Source organism: Ostrea edulis, chromosome 4, assembly GCF_947568905.1.
Source record: "Ostrea edulis chromosome 4, xbOstEdul1.1, whole genome shotgun sequence".
NCBI lineage: Eukaryota > Metazoa > Mollusca > Bivalvia > Ostreida > Ostreidae > Ostrea > Ostrea edulis.
In genome coordinates, this window is record NC_079167.1 from 79,017,448 (window position 1) to 79,026,490 (window position 9,043).

The following is a 9,043-nucleotide window of genomic DNA, read 5'->3' on the forward strand; positions in this document are numbered from 1 at the left end:
ATTTGGACCATTGGGGTAGGATAGGGCCGCGATAGGGGAATAAAGTTTTACATTCGAGTATATAGGGACATTTTTAAAAATCTTCTCAAAAACCACTGGCCCAGAAAAGTTCACATTTACATGTTTGCTAACATACAGTTGATGCACGTGTTTTGTATTGCTTGTTTTGCACTAAATTGAACTAGATTGTTCTGGGGAAGTGATGTTTATAATTTATGTGACACCTGCGACCTAGATTGTTCTAGATCACAACACATTTTATTTTTAGTAGAAATAGTACGTAATGGTTACATCTTTGTCTTTAAAGATTGTACTAGAAATTTCATTCGTATTATATATATATATATATATATATATATGTATATATATATATATATATATATATATATATATATATATATATATATATAAATTCTTCTCATAAAAAGATCTTGTTAGACACTTTCTATTCTTTGGATTGCTATACCGGGAACTACGATTTTGGAATTGTCATTTTTGTGTATAGATTCCGTTTGGATTTATTGTTCAACTACCGTAAGTTAACACATTGCTATTGTAACTATTTTCTTTCAATTACCAATTGTTAAATAAATCTTGTTAATTGTTTAATTGCCTTTTGCTATTAAAATCTGCTGCGCTACATTAAGGGTTTGTTCTGACACACGTTTGTGCAATTCAAGGTCCACGGGAATAGGGTGTGGCTACAACGGGGGACCAAAGTGTTACATGCCAATGTATGGGGAAATCTTCAAAAATATCTCTTGCACTATTTAAGCTAGGACTTTCATATTTTGTATATGCCTGTACATTTCTTATGAACGGAATTTTCATATGATACAACAGTATGTGATCTTGGGACCTTGTCCTTGAGATTTGACCTACTTTTAATGACAATGTAACCTTAACAATACGTCTTGAAGTATTTAAGATAGATCTGCTGTATCTTGCATACGTATTTCTTAGGAGAAGACCTTTTATTTCATATCATGATCGTTCACCTACTGACCTTGAACTTGAAGTTTGACAAGAAATCATAACCTATTAGATATATTCCCAACTATTTTAGGCGGATCTTTTATTTTGTATATTGATTCTTTATGACAAAACCTTGTACAACATGGTGTTTGATCATTTGACCTTGATGTTTGACATTTTTAAAAATCTTAACTAATCAATATATCCTGAACTATTTAAGGCAGGATTATATGTTCTTTATGATAAGACCTTAGTATTTTGCGAATTCTGACCTATTTTTGATAAAACTCCTACCTATTCCTACCTATTCCATCAGTGCGAACTGAGAGTCTAAAAACGACCAACAAACCTCAAGTCTCAGATTTTTGCAACACCGTCCACAGATGCTTATAAGGCAATTGCTCTAAAGACATTCACACCTGATGCCGAGCGTTTGGCGGTGGAACTGTCACTACCTTTTTTTAACAAATTAGGTTTGTCGCGACCGGGATTTGAACGACCTTCCGCATGCGGGACGAACGCTCTAACCTCTAGACCACAGCGGCAGTACAGTGTATAATTGCTTGAGTGGTGAATATACTGTACATGTCGCCAACTCTGATTTGCAAGTCGCGGATTTTAAACAGAGCAACAACCAAAATATATATGTAGAAATGTATACAGCTTTGACATATTCAAACCAAGACAATTTTTGTTTTCATCAATTCATTAATTTAACTGATATCTGGAATCGCACGATGTGTTGTTTCTATATTTTGCATACTGCCGGGGAGCACTAGCAGTAAAACAAACTTATTCAATAATGAATAAAAATGAAACATATTTATGTTACTAATCAAAACTTATATTTATATTTTAGAAACATTTTATTCTTAACCTTTATGCTTGATATTGGTAAGGAATTTTTGTTCCAAAACAATAAAAAGTGATTTCTCATTTCCCCATTCGTATTTTCTAACACAACTGCGGATAAGTCGTCGTTCCTGCGGCCGATATTGATAAATTACAGGTAGAACTAGTCACAGCTTTTGATCTGTTACCTGTGGATGAATGACGTTGTGTGTACTTTGGACACGTCCCAACAAATAATACAAGAAGAAATTGAAGATAACGTACATTGATTAATCTCATAAATCCCATAAAATGCAACATTAAGAATAGGACAAACACGAACTTCCGGATACACATGTAGTGGAATCAAGTGACCTGGACGTGTTGTCCCCCACCAATATATTCATGGACCGAATTATCTATGAATACAATCAGTACGTGAATATTTTCAGCAAATCAACAGATTCTATCACAAAATAAATTTAACAAATTATTTTTACCGGTAAGTCCTATTAACTCTTATAACATTTCATCCAATCAGATTTGAACAATATCGCAAAGTACATGACTTGGAATATCGTTGATGTACATGATATAAACTAATTCTTAAAATCGATTGCTCAGTCAAATCAATTGCATGTAATTGTATCGATATAAATAACCAAACTACACAGATAATCTGACTAAATTTTTCAGAAAGAAATCTTGAATGAAGCGTATTCTCAAAAAAAAAATATGGTAGTAAATTATCTTAAATAAAGTTCTTGTTTGATTAATTACACTTATTTGATTAACCTTCTTGGGTCCCTCGTACTTTTTATGTCGAGTAGGATGTTAATAAGTATCCCATACGGGACCAATCAGTGTATAGCATCTTCATAATTCGTTGTGCCATGTAGAGAGTGGCTGCTATTTTTCTGCGCTAGTTATCTTCCTTCTACATGGATTTGTTTTGTAATCCATTACCTTAGCACTGGTATTCTGTTATTAGTGTGTCGGGTAGCCAGGGGTGCACAACTTTCGACTTTTGCGATGGCTTCCGGCATTGTTTTTATTCAGATTGGAGGAAATGACTTGGACATGGGTAAACCAATTAGAACAGTATTTGGAGATATCGTCAGTTATGCAAATTATTTGTTGATGTGATGTGAAGCGAAATTCGTAATTATAGGACACATTTTTTGGACGAAAAGGATTGGTTCCTATAATGAGTAAGTGGTTGAACTGAACAATTTGTTGATGAAAAACCATCATCTTAATGAAAGGTGAAGATAACGAACAGTGATCAATCTCATAACTCTTACAAGCAATACAAAATAGATAGTTGGGCAACCACGGACCCCTGGATACACCAGAGGTGGAATCAGTTGTCTGGGATGAATAAGAATCCCCTGTCGACCGGTCACACCCGCTGTGATCCCTATATCCTTATCAGGTAAACGGACTTATCTTATCCGTAGTCAAATTCAGTGTGCCAAGAACGGCCTAACAATTGGTACGAAACACACCAAGCAGCATTTGATCCAATGATAGGTTGTATTGACGAACGAGATTGTTATAACCACCATATAATTTACGAAATGCTGATTTCGATCGAGACAGTTGAAAACCCTGTCCGTAGCTTGCCTCGATTTACTAAAGTGCACCGCCACGGCACATGATATCCCTGTCACATATTGTTAACAGTATAGATTGTACCCATTAAAACATTTTTTTATATCACCTTAATTAAATGTCACAGTGACCTTAACGTAGGATGCGACACACCTTCTACCTAAGATGCACTAGTTGACCAATTTTGGTGATTCTAGGTCTAACAGTTTTCAAGTTATGAGCCGGACAAGTTTTTGCCATATATGGCCATATCTTCTTAATGAAAATTAACAGTGACCTGGTTTTAATGTGCGACACATCTTCTACCCAAGATGTATCTACAGACAAAGTTTGATGATTCTAGGTCTTGTAGTATTTAAGTTACGGGTCGGACACGAAAAAGCTAACAGACGGACGGACAGACAGACAGACAGACGGACGGACAGACAGACAGACGGACGGACATGAACGCCATACCATAATACGTCCCGTCTTAAGACGGGCGTATAAAAACTGACTATGTGTAGAACAAGCTCTTGCGTATCGAATCAGTTGAGAGATATAAACACCATATGCAGGTAATAATGGGATATTGCTACATAAATATGGGAAGCTGACGATGGAAAAGCTGAAATAATCACGTTTGTCATACAGCTGAGTTGTCAGTTTACCGTTAATGTCTACTTTCAATAAAATATCTAAGTATGAAGCAGAAGTGGACGACTCTGTGGTATCTTTTTATTTCGAGCTCACAGGGATATATCGAATCGACATATGAATTAAAGTTATCATTGTTAATAGAGAACACGTCGTCGATATATCTAAATGTCGAATTGAAGGCCACAGCAAGTTGATAATTCTCTATTAGATGAGTTATATCTACATTTCTGGAGATAATTCTGCTACGGTCTCTGTTCGATCTTGAATATCGTACCCGTTTTCTGAACATTGTGATATATTCTTGTAAAAGGTTCAATTTTGTTAAAGTACAATTTTGGGTTTTGTAAACCCATTATGTTTAATCAATTGATCAGATTCTTGTTGGGTTTTTTGTTCATCTTGGAGGATATCTTGATCAAACAGATTTCTTGCATTGACCAATCGGTATGTAGGCCAAAGATCCAAAATCATTCCTATAATATTTGGATCTCCTTGATATCATGACAGTTAGACATGTATTTTCCATATTATTCATTACGATTTCTCATTGAAAAGGAAAACAAAACAAAAACCCATGGAAATGCATTGACCACCCCTACCTTTGACCTTCATGTACATCTAATTAGGTCTCAGAGTTTGTCAGTTTATCTGAGGATTAACTATTATGTATCCTTGGGTTTCTCCTTTTTTTGTTTTACATCGAATCCAGACCACAAAGATCAATAATAATTGAAAATTCACAGAGGACAATGTCCGCCATCACCCATGTCTCAACAGGAAATTCTACTATGGTTACTACTAAAATTGATTATGACATATTGGCAGATGCTATTTCAAAGAAACAGAATCTCATTGAAAATTTACAAATAACCCACCCAACACTATAATAGTTATACCAAATGGGTCCTTGATCTGAAGTATGCCCTCCCTCAGTGTAGATTCAGGACTTCCACTGACACATTCTCCACCAGAAAGAAGATCACGCTCTTCAGTACCGGAACCTAGGTAGTCAACTGGTTAATGGTGACAATGGTTTCATTTTGAGTAAGGAAACAACCCAGTTACCATTCTTAATATATCTAGATCAGTTGTTTGGAGGCGAGTCCCTATCCACATGTGACAAGAATTCGTTAATAAATGTTGTTCCCTTGTCTCTTTCTGCAGGTATACCTTAGGGAGCTACCCCTCCCAAGATAGTAAAAGAAAACAAAAATGGCATTTTTAAAAATTTAACTTCACACTTTAACCTCCAGATTTTCAGGAAAAAAAGGTATCTCTGCATCAGAAGGGAGTAAAAAGATCCCATTAAGACAATGGACGAATGCTTTTTATGATTTTTGTGTCAGTATATTTAATCTCACTTGATGAAATACATGGCTACCATCCGTCAGATTCATGCTGCTAATGACGATATGGCTTGGCGGTATTATGACGAGAATTATTAGAAAATTGAGATAATTTAGCTATCTGCCTTGATAACAGCCTCTAGGGGAGCTCATGGTTAGGGCCTCAACAATTCCAAAGTCTTCTCAAGGTTCTTGTAATTTTTGCTCTGTCAGTAAGCCACAGAAGGAAAATAATGGTCAACCATGCTCCTCCTCTCCTTCAACCATATCTACAAGGCTTTTCCTGAGATAGTGTGTTCTCTATTAGGCGTTGTGCCAAAATCTACTCCTGGGAAATTCCGCTTAATTCATTACTTGCGTTTTCCTATACAAGATTCTCTTAAATCTCATTCTAGATGAGGCAGATAAAGTTCAATATGATACCATCTTTTTGGTAATATAATTAGTTAAAAGGTTTGAAAAGAAACACAGTCTTATGCGTTTCGCATAATTTCCATACACTCTAGTTACTAAACATTGTGTGAAATTTGCTGGGAAGACATGTTTCATTCTGATAAATGTCTACCCATTGGGGTTAGAAGTAGTTGTAGAAATTTTGAAACTTTTAGTTGTGCCCTGCAGTGGGTCATGTGTAGTAAATTTCAAGTAGGTGGGGTGTCTCATATGACAGATGATTGTTTTTATTGATGAAAAAGGTTCTACCAATTATGAAAGGGATTTGAATCGATTAATTTCCATGTGTGCTAAAATTGGTGTTCGAATCAAATATGAAAAAAAACTGTTTTACCATCCACGGCCATTATCATTGATGGAATTGAGATTGATTCAGAGGTTAACAAATCAAGATTGTGCATTGAAAAAATTGAGAAAATTCGTAATAATTTACAATATTTTACAAAGAAAAAAGTGTTAGTATGAGATCGCTCCTAGGTTTACTGAATTTTGCAATTTCCGTTATTACATCTGGAAGAGCATTTTTGCGACGTTTAACAGATCTTAGTTTGGGTAAACCTAAGCCTCAACACTATAAAGTCCGACTTAACAAGGAAGCCCGGCTAGAGATTAACGCTTGGTTATTGTTCATTGAGAATTTCAATAACAAATGTATCCTCAAGGATGATAATTTCATATCTTCAGATCATTTGAAGTTATACACTGATGCAGCTGGGTCATTAAGGATTGCAGGCGTTTTGGGTTCACGGTGGTTTGCTTTTGAGTGATCTCCTTCTCTGTGTGATTTGCAAATAGCTGTCAAAGATTGTTTCCCATAGTTTTATCATTTGAGACGTCGGATGATATTCTGGTAAACAAATATTTCTTATTTCTTACATATAACTCTGCAATAACATGTGTTATAAACAGTATAAACATTTATAAACAGTCAGTCTTCAATTTAACCTACAAGTATGTGTCTTGTTAGAAGGCTAGTGGTGGTGTGTATATGCAAAAACATTCATTTCAAAGTTGAACATATTCCGGGGAAAGAGAATGCAATTACTGACAGTTTATCTCAATTTAAATTTCAGGAAGTACGCCTCAAGGCCCCATAGATGGACCTGGAACCAACATATATTCCACCCGAGTTAATAAACATTGAAATAGTGACTCGTTAATGCTGTTAGGTAGATCTCTTTCGCCAGCAAAAGTATTACTTATGCTAGAAGTTGGAAATTATTAATTCAATATGATTAATCTTTCAGTCTTAGCATTGTCTTTCCAGTCCCTTTAATTAGGTTAGCAAATTTTATTGAACACCTTTATTCATCTGGTGTCGGTACTTCATATATAGCCTTTCAGTGCTCTTCTATTAGTTTTGTTCAGAGGTAATTTTGGTTGTCTTGACCCATGTCAAAGTTTTCTTATCGAAAAAAAAATGCTAAAAGGTTCAAGACTATCTGTCTGACGTAACCGTTACGTTATTCAAATTCTTCTGGTTTACGTTTTGGAAGATTTGATAACCTAGGAATGTATCGAAAAGTGGTAAAATTTAAACTAGAAATTGAACTCCGTTTATATTAGAACTCGAATTGTACAGAAAGAAAAATGTTGATCGAATAATTACGTTCGCCAAGTGGGCGACGAGAACAGAAATGTTGGGTACCCACACGCAAAGTATAGTTGCCAATGCGAATGGGCGAGCAGTAATTTGGAACTCTAACGGTACAGTTTTGTATACGGTTTGGAATGTTATATGTGTCGCATGACTGGGGTGTTTTCCATTACTTTTGATTTGTTTATTTTGCATTCTTTTATGTCTCCATATTAAAATGATGCTTTAACTTAGTGCAATCTGATTAATGTAGTATTTTGCCTTCAATTCGGGTTTTATACCTTGTTACTTGTATAACACATTGTTAGTGACATAATTTTGGCCACCTTTTTGCCTTTGTTTTATCATTTTTATACTGGGAGGCAAAAAGTACATAATATATGTGATCTACCTTGGTTTATAGCCTAGGTGGCTTGTTTTATGCAATATTTGTTCCGATTGGCCTCCTAGTATTTTCATACGATGCATGAATGTCGTCATTGGCCACCTTTTTTTGGCCTTTTTTATCATTTTTATATTGGGAGGAAACATGTACACAATGTAAGTGATCTGCCCAGTTTTGGGGCCTATTGGTTTGTTTTATACAATACATGTTCGGATTGGCCTCCTAGTATTTATATACGATGCTTGAATATCGTCATTTCAAATAAATGATGATTATGGAAGCAAACTGGTTTTCTGTTGTTTTGGCAAAGAACTAGCTTTATTGAAGGCAACATTTTTAGCTTTGGCATAAAGAAGTTTTACTTAAATACAATTACCGTGAAGGATTCTTAATACAGAGACTACTACAGTATAAACACAGTATAAGTATTATATTACAATACTACGTGGTGTCTATTGTAGAATACGTCATTGTACATGTATTCCATATCTAAGAGAAGCTTCAAATATGAGGAAAACATGGTTACAATACTGAAGATGTTTTAGAATATCAAACATTCTCAGCTCTCAGCTTTACAATGTTGCATGACATGTTATTTTACCGTACTGTCAATGGTTGTGCTGTTTGAAAATTTCAATCCTAGATTCCATAAATTATACAGTATGCTGAATAAATGTTTAAAACAGAATGATCTTGTTAAGTTAATCTATTTTACATTCAAACAAAGGTACCTGGAGTAAGGTTGGATTGTATTATCTGTGATGTCAGAACTTCATTGGATGTTGTTGGATAGTTTATTCCTGATAGTAACAAAATTCAGAATAAATGGCATTGATACATACGACACTGCGTACAACATTTACATAAATAAGTCACGTTTGCCACCAGGCTGATATATCACAAATTGATACCAAACTTATATGTAGAATATCGATCCTCTTATCTTCAGAATTAATAGCGTAGTGTGAACACGCCCCGACTTGTGATGCTAGAAGTGGTTTTTCTCTACCCAAATATTTACTTGGTTACAAGGATCCTCCAATTTTATCAATGTGGGAGCATGTACAAAAATAACTGGATTGTTTCCCCTTTTCCAGATGAGGACATCTTGCTTTAGTATGTAATCTTCCGTTTCTTCTTCTTCCTCTTCTCATGCAAAGTTTGTCGGAACCATTCCTTTTTTCGTCTTTTGATATAGGTCAT

At 35.1% G+C, this 9,043-nt stretch overlaps 1 pseudogene; it reads right to left on the bottom strand.

Moving 5' to 3' along the window:
- The window catches only part of LOC125682710 (receptor-type tyrosine-protein phosphatase epsilon-like), a 49,298-nt pseudogene extending 40,595 nt beyond the window's left edge, over window positions 1-8,703 (bottom strand).
- Between the last annotated feature and the right edge of the window lie 340 nt (window positions 8,704-9,043).